Consider the following 11,544-nt stretch of genomic DNA (forward strand, 5'->3'; position numbering starts at 1 on the left):
TCCCAGTTTCTGCTAGGATATCCCCTCAACCCCCACTCCTTTGCTCACCATCTCCAATCCAATTTCAGGCAGAGCAGATGTTTGAACACAGCTTAGGCAAGCAAATTCAAGATGGTGGAACCAAGAAAGATGGGAGCATGACCTCTTTTTGCAAGAAACAGGAACCATGCTACAATTCCTACAAATGGTGGCCAACATCCTGACTAACATAGCACTCGCACTTGCACTGTCCTCAGGGACATATCTTTGGGTGGCACCAGGCACTTCAAGAGGTAGGGAAGACAGGTGAAACTCCACCCAGTCTGGAACTATTCTGCAGGACCAGCACTTCTTTCCACAGTGCGAGTGCCACATTAGACTGCTATACCTGTATGTCAAATGATGGGTTTATATTCGCAGCATTATTCACCTAGCCCTTAAAAGGGGGGAACTCTTGGGAATAAAATTCTTGCATGCTCTCTGCATTCAGTTCTGCATCTCTTCTGAATTCTTTGGAACTAGGAGGAGCAGCTGCAATCAGGAAAACAGATGAACAGGCTTCACCCAATACATAGTAGGCACCCCTTCTCCTCTATTAGCTTTGTACAGTTAGCAAGCTACCACCAGTGCTGCATCAGGGCTAGTGCCATAGTGACACTAAGGGAAATGTCTCTCCCATTTCTCCAAAGAAATACTATTTTGCACACAAATTCAAGCAACCTCTTCATATAGTAACAAAAAGAAAATCATAGAGCCTATTCCCACTATCACTGGAAAGTGGGCTAAGGGATCATCAGAACCACCAGGCTTGCGAGTGAGCCCAGTGGTTCCAAGGTGGCTAGCCCACCTAAATCCCCCTCCCCTTCAATGAAGTTAACGGAGCAAGTGTTGTTTTTTATATGCAGCGACACATGAGTATACCTCTGACCAGGCGGCTACAAGCAGCTTCCCAGTCTTGGGGGTCCCCTCAGAATGCCTTGCGTGCTTGTGTGGGGCATCCTGGGACTTCTGGGGGCTGCACAGCCCCTGATCCCCACAGCCCCCACCAGTTCCATGACCAGCCGCCCAGGACTGCAGAGCCCCACAGATCCCAGTAAGTGTGAACACAATACCCTACTACAGTCCTAAAAAAGATTTAGTAAGTGTGCGGTCAGAAATGATATCTGGCCAACACTTTTCTTAGGTAGGTCACTGCCTAATAAGCCAGGAGGCTAGAGGATGTTTCTGAATGAAGTTAACAGCCCTGAAGTATCTTGCTGGAGAAATCCACCAAGAGTAAGAGAAATATATATCCTTCACTAGATGGGAGGGGCTGATGTGATAATGTGAAGTGACTCATTCTTCCTTTCCTGACTCTAGCCACATGTATGTTTGGTTGGTGAAAGGAAACAGCAGTTCCAGGCAGCTTCTAGATATAAGACAGAGAGGTCATTCTCACAACCAGCCCTACTCAATTAGGGGAGCTGTAGCTGGTCGCGAGAATAGCTGGGATTGCTCCTGATCCCAGTACTCCTCTGCCAGGTAGCCTAGGTTTTAAACTCGAGCTAAAAGTGAGGTGGGAGGACATACACACACATCCTACCTCACCACCCAGTTGTGTGGAAGCTCGGGCTGCCAGCAGCTGAGCTCCTATAGAGCTGGGAGGAAGGAGTGGGGCAGCACTGGGGAACCCCCCAATGAACCATGGTCCTCACACAGTACATGGTGGGATATAGGAGGATGCAGCCTGCTTTCCCCTCACTACTCTGGGTTTGCTTGTGTTTTGCTTGTGTGGGCACACAGCATGGTGAAGCCCAGGGGTAGCAAGGATTGTGTGGAGGAATGTAGGTTGTATCCTGCCTCCCACCCCCAGCCCTCCCCAACCACAGCACAGATGGTCATAGGAACATAGGAAGCTGCCATATACTGAGTCAGACCATTGGTCTATCTAGCTCTGTACTGCTCACACTTCTAGTCTCCCTTTCATATTCAACCAGAGTGGATCCTGCTTAGCTAAGGGGACAAGCCATGCTCGCTACCACAAGACCAGCTCTCCTCTCAGTTCTTAGCAAGTTCTCATGAGTGAATAGTAGGTTGGAGAAGCATTCTACCCAGCTTCGGGACCTGGGTGTGCTCCCAATTTTCAGTCACGTGTTTGCAAAAACCTAGGTAGGAGTAGGGGGAAGTGATTGTCTGGGATGCAGGAGTGGGTTGGATGGCACTGTCCTATCCAGCACTTGTATCCAGCATTTTATCAAGAGTAAAAAAACAGTCATCTGATCCAGCTCCTGCCTTCCACATGATCACTTCCCCCTCCTCCTACCTAGGTTTTTGCAAACATACAACCAAAAATTGAGAGTATGCACAGCTGCTGAACCTGGGTAGGATGCTTCTCCAACCCACTTGGAGAACTGGCCCACTTAGTTTTAGAGAAGCTGGACAAAAGCTGAAACACTTTGCGAGGCAAGGTTTACTTTCTGGGAACTTGTTGACTTGTAGGAGTGCTCTGCTATTTCAACTCCATCTCATGCTCCACTTCCATATTTGGAAAGCAACCTGATATTACAAAGACACCATAAGACTACAGTGATCTCTCCTCTGAAGGAAGCCGGAACCTAAGTAGTGCTACACCCCAGAACTTGTCACACCTTGGAAATAAGGAGCAGGTGCATAAGAGTACAATGGAAAATGTGCCATATTCTAATATGTTCACAAACATGTTTCATTTGACTTATTTTTGTAGTTCATTGTCATGTCATTATTGCTTTAGTTGAAAATAAAAGAAAAACCAAACACTATGTATTTCATTTATTTTCTTCAGTAAATTTTTGTATACCACCTAGAGATGTATATATCAGGCAGTATAGAAATATGATAGATAGATAGATAGATAATACAGGATATTCTGCTGACCAGAAATACCAAAGGGCTCAAATCAAGTGTGTGTGTGTTTATAACTGTCTGCTATTTTGGAACTAATTTTGCCACTAGGAAGGCTGAATGAGTTGAGATGTTCACTAGAGAAAAGGGCTCTTCAAAAGAACTAAGCCCATATTTTGTAAATTGCTAAGGGGTTGATGAATGAGGCCCTTTGGCCTTGATATGCATCAAATGTAGAGGGCTTGACCTGTTAGAAAAAACAGGAAATGGGAATGAAATATATTTAAGAAAGCTATTTTTTCCTCTCAGAAAATGAACCATATCTAGAGTTAAGATGCAGCTACTGAAATCAGAGATTGCAGAGGTTTGGCTGGGACTTTTATTTCAGGATCCCTATTGCTGAATTGAAGCTTACCTTTAGAACTTCAAGGGTGATTGATTTTGTAAGTCAAGCTTTTTCTTCTAATAGACCTCTAGCATTGTTGTTTTTGTAAACAGACAGGACTGTGGGGAAACTAAGGGATGTTATGTCAAAGAGAACAGGCCTGCTGAGCCAAATGTCCTTTCCTGCAACTGTTCCAAATCAAAGGTTGCATCCCACAAACAAACAGCTACATTTTTTTCCAGAACAATGATCACTTAAGTGCTAAGATTAATAGGTACAGACAATGTATTTGATCTTTTATAGATGGTCTCTATCACCCCCTTCCCTATTTAAATTAAACTATTACATTCCCTTACTTTGCATTTTTCTTGGGCTATTAACAGCAAGAATACATTAGAAACAGTAGTTTACAGCTGTCATTTGTTGTCCATTTCTGATGTAGCAACTTGCTAGAAACACAAACACATCAGTTCAGTCAGAATAGAAGGACAATAGTTTTGTTAGATCAGACAATCATCCATCTAGTCTAGCATTGTGTCTCTAGCACTGGCTAGCCAGATGATTCTAGAAGCTCACAGGCATGAAGGTTTGTTCCCAGCATCAGGCAAAGATATCCTACCTTCACATATGGAGTTTGCATTCTTGGCTATCATGGCTAATGGTCATTGATAGAGCTCATCTCCTTAAAGAGGATTAATCCTTTTAAGACCCATCTAAGCTAGTGGCCATCATCATGGCAATGAATCGCATATGTTAACTATGTACGATATGAAAAAGTGTTTCCTTTTGTTCATCAATACATTTGATTTAAATTGTTTCAAGTTTTAGTATTTTGAGAGATTGTTGTGCCCAAGTGGATCTTGCCTGGTGTGCCCAAAAGCCAGATAAAACACAATGCTCCAGAGTGGAGCATTCAAAGTTTTATTCTGCGCAGAATAATGGCTGAAGGAGATCCTTCTCAAAGCATCAGCCCTGAGCTTTGTCCTCAGGCTGATATTTATACATAGTTTGCCTTCATGACCATAGGATCAGTTACAATTACAAAAGTTACAAATCCTATGTCCTCTCTATCTCTTGCTTCCTCTTAAGCTGTTGAGATATCCTTATCTGTTGAGACAACAAGTTTTGAAACTAGTTTTTCCTGCAAACTGACAGTACTCATGTTGGGAGAGGGAGTAGGTTAACTATCAATCCAGCAGGCACACAAGATGGCGTAGGTTATGCCAAGCTGTGCCCATCAAGATTAAGAACGCTGTTCTTTTTTTCATTATCTTCTCATTTTTCATAATTGGAGAAACTTCTATGATGCCCTTCCCTCAACTGCCTTAAAAAAAAACACCCCCACCCCTAAATTGCCCCAGCCTGTAATTATCCAGTTCATTGATTCCCAGGTCTGTAAAGTCTTAAGGTCTAGCAACTGATTCTAAACATGGAATTTAGCCCCACTGACTTCCTTGAATTAATTCCCAAGTTAAGTTATGATAGTCTTATCCTGATGACTGTTGTGGTGGCACAACCTTTCACAGTAAGAGCCTCTGGGCCAATACAAAGGCAAAATTACTGTCAGTGTGCTGGCCACTGCAATAAAACGTTCTCTGCCTTCTTCTGCCATGGCATAATTGTCACTCACAAGGACACTGTGCTGGAGAAGAGAAAGCATGGAAAATACAACACCACGATGTACTGTATAATTCTATTGCACCAATGGAGGATTAAAAACTCAGGATATCTGATATTTAGTATATTTGTCTACCAGCCCAAACTTCTGTCACTGGGCAGTTTACAAGAAATACAATATAATGAAAAGAGCAATTAAAACCATTTTTTAAAATTCACATTATTTATTTAATTATTATTATTATTATTATTATTATTATTATTATTAACATTAGTAATAATAATAATATGAATAATATAATAATAATAAAATTCACATTAGAAATCTATTTAAAAGCATGAGTGAACAAATGAATTTAAAGCGTCTTTTTAAGAAGTGTCAGAGGTGGAGAGGCTCTTACTTCAGCAGGGAATGCATTCCAAAGCCTTGGGATGGCAATGGAGAAGGTCCACCCCTGAGTAGCCACCAGACGAGCCAGTGGCAACTGTAGGTAGGCCTTCCCAGACAGAAGCATACCAAGGATGGAGTGGGCTCAGAGACAAGATTTTAAAATGAGCCCCTTGCTGCACTCGCTCTCTCTCTCCGCAATATATAGTGCACTCATACTCACATCCCCAATATGAATACGGTGAACATTTATACAGTTATATTTATCACTATAAATGTAACTATATAGTTATAAATATAACTATATTTATATAGTTATATATAGTTCCCTGCCAGAATTATGATCTCAGGGCAAACACTGTTGAACTAATGGTGAAGTTCCAAATTTGTTTCTGGTTGATCATGCAGCCTTGTTTGCTCCATCTATCTATCTATCCATTAATGCATATCCCAGAGAGCTCCTGCCATTGTGTCTCCCACAAGCGCCAGAGCTTTTTTTTTTTTTTGGTCTAGCTGCTATAGGTTATCGAGGCTAATCCCTTGGAGATGGGGAAAGAAATGTCAAAGAGGGCTTCACAGACTGAGCAGGTGTTGCAAAGAATGCTGTTTAATGCAGGGACCAACACCCATCATGTTTGCTGGAAGAGGGCTGAGGGAGTCAGCACAAGAGGAGAATGTCTCATCTGTCCCAACTGTATCCAGGAAGGCTTCCCTCTCACCATCAAAGAGTTTTCAGTCAAAGATCCAGTCGGCTACTTGATTCCTTATACAAACAGGAGGCCTTCGGTTGCTCTTTTAAAGAAAAGAAAATCCACTTTTTGTGTCTCTTTGGGGGGCAAATTTGAACTTGCAGTAAAGCCTCGCAGTAAACTTGCGGTAAAGCCTGTTGTCTGTTAAAGCTTCTGGAGGAACTGGAAATGATTCCTGACTGGCTTATGCAATTATGACATCATAACTCTGTTCATTTGAGGGGGGAGAAACTTACTGCAGCTGGATCTATCTATCTATCTATCTATCTATCTATCTATCTATCTATCTATCTATCTATCTATCTATCTATCACATTTCTTTATTGCCCAAAGTCTCTGGGCAGTTTATTCTTCTCTTAACTTTGTTGCCAACTAACAGCCCCCGCCCCCCAATCCTAGTCAGGTTATTAATGTGCGCAAATTGCAGTCTTTTGGAGGGGGATGGGAAAGGTGAGGACTGCTTCTTCCAGTTACTGTTACTTTCCACCAATCAATCTGCAGGCTTGTTTGCAGACCTTTGGTGTGTGAGGAAGTTGCAGCTCTGATTTGGGTGGGATATGGGGGGGGGCACTGAAGAACTCCCTCTTTATCTAGCACCATCTCTGGGAGTGGGGAGCAGAAGGCAGGGGACAGCACCTGTGCAAAGGCATGATTACTAGGTCAGACTGTAGGCCAGGGAAGCTGTGTTTCCTTAGTCTTTCTCATGTCACTAAAGGGGAAAACCTCCGGGAGGGTCAAGAAGATGAAGATATGCACAGAGTAGTAGAGGGCTGGCAAAGAGGTTTGGGGAGAGTGGAGTGCCTTTTACTTGTTTTAGGGTGGGAGAGAAACCCTGATCACTTCAGACTTATCAACTCCCTGTGTCTTGCAGTCATTGAGGGTGATAGGCAGTGTGAGGAGATCAACACTGGCAGTAATTGTGCAACATGGGGACAGTTGATATAGTCAGCAAATGTGTGTAAAGTTGAACAAGGAAGTGATATTTGTACCATAAGCCTCCTTTTAAAGAGGATGAAAGTTGCACACTCACCCTATACAGATTCTGCACTGCCATTTTTAGAAATCATTTACTGAATGAATACTACTATTTGTCACTGCTATAAATACACATGCCCTCAAAATCAAGGGGCACCTAGAAACATCCCTTAACAATGGCATACAAAGTTCCCATTTGGACTCTGTACTATCTACATTGCCTAACTTGGCAAGCTGCTATTTATCAGGTACACTCTTCCTATATGGAATATGGGGCAGTACTAGTAATGACCTATCTAGTACCATCCATGGTGATTGTAACTGGTAATTGATACTATGTTTGTGAATCAAGTCTGAACATTTGGAAGGAAAAGCGTTAAGCAATTTCAACAGTAAATAATTCTAATATCAGAAAAACAAGGGCAATATTTTCAAGTTTTATCTGCTCTTAATAATCTGCAGAATATCTTCTGGTGATTTCCACTGTAGGTTCATACAGGTGTGGAGAGACGAAGGTATACAGTGAAGGCTTGTATAACACTAGGACACAACATCCAAAGCAAAGGTTATTCAGTAATTGCTGTGGTAAATGAGGAGGAAGGGACCATAATGTGCACATTGTCAAGACCGTGTGGCAGCAGCTGGTAAACTTATCAACCATACAGTCAATATTTAAATTTGTATTTGGATAAATAATTATTTAACGGTCAACTCTAATAATCTGAAAAACATGACCATGAGTACATATTAAGCAGTACTAGTAACAGAGTAAGGCTCTTTTCATGAGCAGCCAAGCCTGGCCTGGCCGGGATCCACACAGATCACGGTGCTGCTCTGCCACCAAACCCAGCTCTATAGTCCAGCTTTTAGCTGAGGTTAAGGACATGAGCGCATCCTTAACCAGGCTGCCAGGATTGTGTGTATCTTTAGGCTGCTTGCTGCACATAGAGATGGATACCTAGAGTGCCCGTCTGATGGGGGAATCCCTCAATGCACCATCCTTGGCTTGCGGTGCATTGTGGGATTCCCGGAGGCTGGGATGCATCGTTCCAATGGTCCAAGCTCCAGGCAACGTTTGTCTTATTGGCTGGTGGGAAGTGAGGTGAAGCTCTGCCTCCCTCCCACTACCCACTCAGTAGTTCGTGTGAATGCCCTTATTGTCTAGATGTCAATAAACTGCATTAGTATTTAAGATGAAGTCACATACCTTGTATAAGCTTTCATTTGTAATTACTTTCCCTTAATCTCAATTTGTTCTATGAAATCTGTTATATATTTGAAGAATTTGGTTGGTCGGTGCAAAATAAAACCATACTTCCTGATGATCTACAAATTCTGCATACAGAATCCTGCCCCTGAAATTACCGGAATGCACTACTTTTTACACTGGAATATGCTCGGGGAGGTGGTGGTTTAAATGGTTTATATTGAGTGATTGCTGTACTTTCCAAAGAAACATATTTGCTCAGCAGTGCACTCTTCATTGGGAAAAAATACACAACAATTACACAGTGATTCATTATTAGACTTCGTGTTCAGTTTTATAGGGGGGTTCAGACATCCTGTTTTCTTGTTGATGTGTCTACATAGAAGAAGTGAGGGTCTAGCACTGACATCCACACTTTTCCTTGTTTTATGTCCTTTAGGACATAAATGAATACCTTTCCTGCATGTGTTCATGCACAGTGGAACTATACAACACCACTTTTTTACACTGTTGTGCTGTACCAGACTTATCAGCATAGCCTTCTCTGCTATCCATTATGTACGAGTATGCCAGTCAACACAGTTGCTAAAGAGAGCTGGGTGACAATTTTTAAAACCCCTTACGTTTAAGGTAATATCTCATAAAGATCTGTCTGTTATCTCTTTTGAGCCCCAGGTGAAGTTCCATCAGGGTGAGGGTTGCCCCCGCTCCACACACAGAGATTTGCCTTGGAACTTGCTGTCAGTCTGGGCCCAGGAATATGTGCAATAATAACTAACCATGGTGCAAACACATATACAGAGTAGCTTCCCTCCAGCCCAACCACCATGAACTGCAGAGTGTGTTTCTTTCATGACTGTTAAGTGTAAAGTGCCCTCTCCCAAACACTCAGGATTAAAGAGCTGTAATCCCAGGGCAGATGGAGTCTTTTTTTGGCGGGGTAGGGGTTGGGGACAGATTCCCTATATAAATGTAATTAGTGCTGCCCATGTATCTGATATCTCTTGAGCCCCAGCTGAAGTGCCTTCAGATCAGTTTCTCCTTCTACCCCAAACAGGTAAAAAGTGCTTCACTCTCCCCACACTTCTTGGCAAGCCCCCTACTTCTCTGCATATCTTCATCTTGATCCTCACAGCTCAGGGTTTTTTCCCTTTAGGAGCATTGGAGACACTCAGGAAACACAGCTTCTTTAGCCTCTCAGTATGATCTAAGAAGCAGCCTGCACCTTTCCCACCCCTTTCTAAAAGACTGCAATTTGCTCACTAATTATCTAGACCCATTTCAGACTGGCTTTTGGGTGGGCTATGGGGTGGAGACTACCTTGGTCGGCCTGATGGATGATTTCCAATTGGGAATTGACAGGGGAAATATGACTCTGTTGGTCCTTCTGGACTAGGACCGGGAAGACCCGAGTTCAAATCCTCATTCAGCCATGATACAGATACTTGCTGGGTGACTCTGGGCCTGTCACTTCTCTCTCAACCTAACCTACTTCACAGGGTTGCTGTGAGGAGAAATCTAAGTATGTAGTACACCACTCTGGGCTCCTTGGAGGAAGAGCGGGTTATAAAATGTAAAAAAACCCCAACAAAAAACTATCGACCATAGTATCCTTCTGGAGTGTATGAGTGGATGGGGGGTGGGGTGGGAGGCACTGCTTTGCACTCCACTCTTACATTTTAGGCAGATTCCAGATGGTGTCATGTGAACTTTTGCATGGTGTGCCTCAGGGCTCCATATTTTCTCCGATGTTGTTTATCATCTACATGAAAACCCTGGGAGAGATCATCAGGAGATTTGGTGCAGGGTGTTATCAATATGCTGATAACACCTAAATCTTTTTCTCCATGTCATCATCATCATCAGGAGAAGGCATTACCTCCCTAAATGCCTGCCTGGAGGCAGTGATGGGCTGGATGAGAGATAAGCTGAGGCTGAATCCAGATAAGATAGAGGTATTTATTGTGCAGAATCAGAACTTGGGAGATGATTCTGATCTGCCAATTCTGGATGAGGTCACACTTCCCCAGAAGGAGCAGGTACACAGTCTGGGGATGCTTCTGGACACAAACCTCTCTCTGGTGTCCCAGGTTGAGGCAGTGGCCGGAGGTGCCTTTTATCAGCTTCGGCTGATACACCAGCTGTGTCCGTTTCTTGAGATAAATGACCTCAGCATAGTAGTACATATTCAGAACAGTGGTACATATGCTGGTAACCTCCAGACTTGATTGCTGCAACACACTCTATGTGGGAATGCCTTTGTACATAGTCTGGAAACTGCAGTTGGTCCAGAATGTGGCAGCCAGGTTGGTCTCTGGGTCATCTCAGAGAGACCATATCACTCCCATCTTAAAAGATCTACACTGGTAGCCAGTAAATTTCTGGGGAAAATACAAGGTCTTAGTTATAACATATAAAGCCCTAAACAGTTTGGGCCCTGGGTATTTAAGAGAATGTATTCTTCACTATGAACTACACCACCCATTGAGATCATCAGGATAGGTTCATCTGCAGTTGCCACTGGCTCATTTGGTGGTTACTCAGGGACGGGCCTTCTCCATTGCTGCCCTGAGGCTTTGGAACACACTTCCTGCTGAAATAAGAGCTTTCCCATCTCTTACAACTTTTCAAAAGGTAGTCAAGACACATTTGTTCACCCAGGCTTTTAATTAGATTCTGTTTTAATTGTGTTTTTTAATAGTTTTAACATTTTAAATTTTAAATGTTTTAACCTTTTTATTTGTTGTTTTTATTGTTTTGTTTTAAAATGCCCAGAGACTTGCGTTTTGGGCGGTATAGAAATGTGTTAAATAAAATAAAATAAAATAAAATAAAATAAAATAACCTGATGTGTTTTTTGGGGACTGTTAGTTGGCAGCAAAGTTAGAAGAAGACAGAGTTAAGCCAATTGCAGTAAGTTTGCCCCACAAATGAGCAGAGCCATGATTGACATTAGCCAATCTGGGTGCACTTTCTGTCTCCATTGCTGCTAGGGTAATTTAAAAGTATTTTTTCCTGAAAACTGTATAAGTTACAATTATTCTTGCTCTACTGAGTATGTGACTGAATGCAGTTATGGGACTGATACTTAAATATGAGAGTTAGGAATAATCCCCTTTGCCCCCCCCCACCTTCAATTTTCAAAAATTTCACTAAACCCATCTTTTGAACCCCACAGGGAGAAAAGGTGCTGAAGGGAGTAATTTGGAAGAGGTGATTTGGAGACAGCAAGGAAAGCGCTAAGTATTGTCTCCCTCTCCACCCCTAGTGTTTCTATGCTCAGAATTGCCCCCAAGTTTTTTCTTTCCTTTCCTTTTTATGGTGCTGTGGCTCCACTACATGTATTGAAAAACAATAAGGGTATTCACACATGCAGCCTAGGGCA

This window comes from Hemicordylus capensis, chromosome 1 (genome assembly GCF_027244095.1).
Source record: "Hemicordylus capensis ecotype Gifberg chromosome 1, rHemCap1.1.pri, whole genome shotgun sequence".
Taxonomy (NCBI): domain Eukaryota; kingdom Metazoa; phylum Chordata; class Lepidosauria; order Squamata; family Cordylidae; genus Hemicordylus; species Hemicordylus capensis.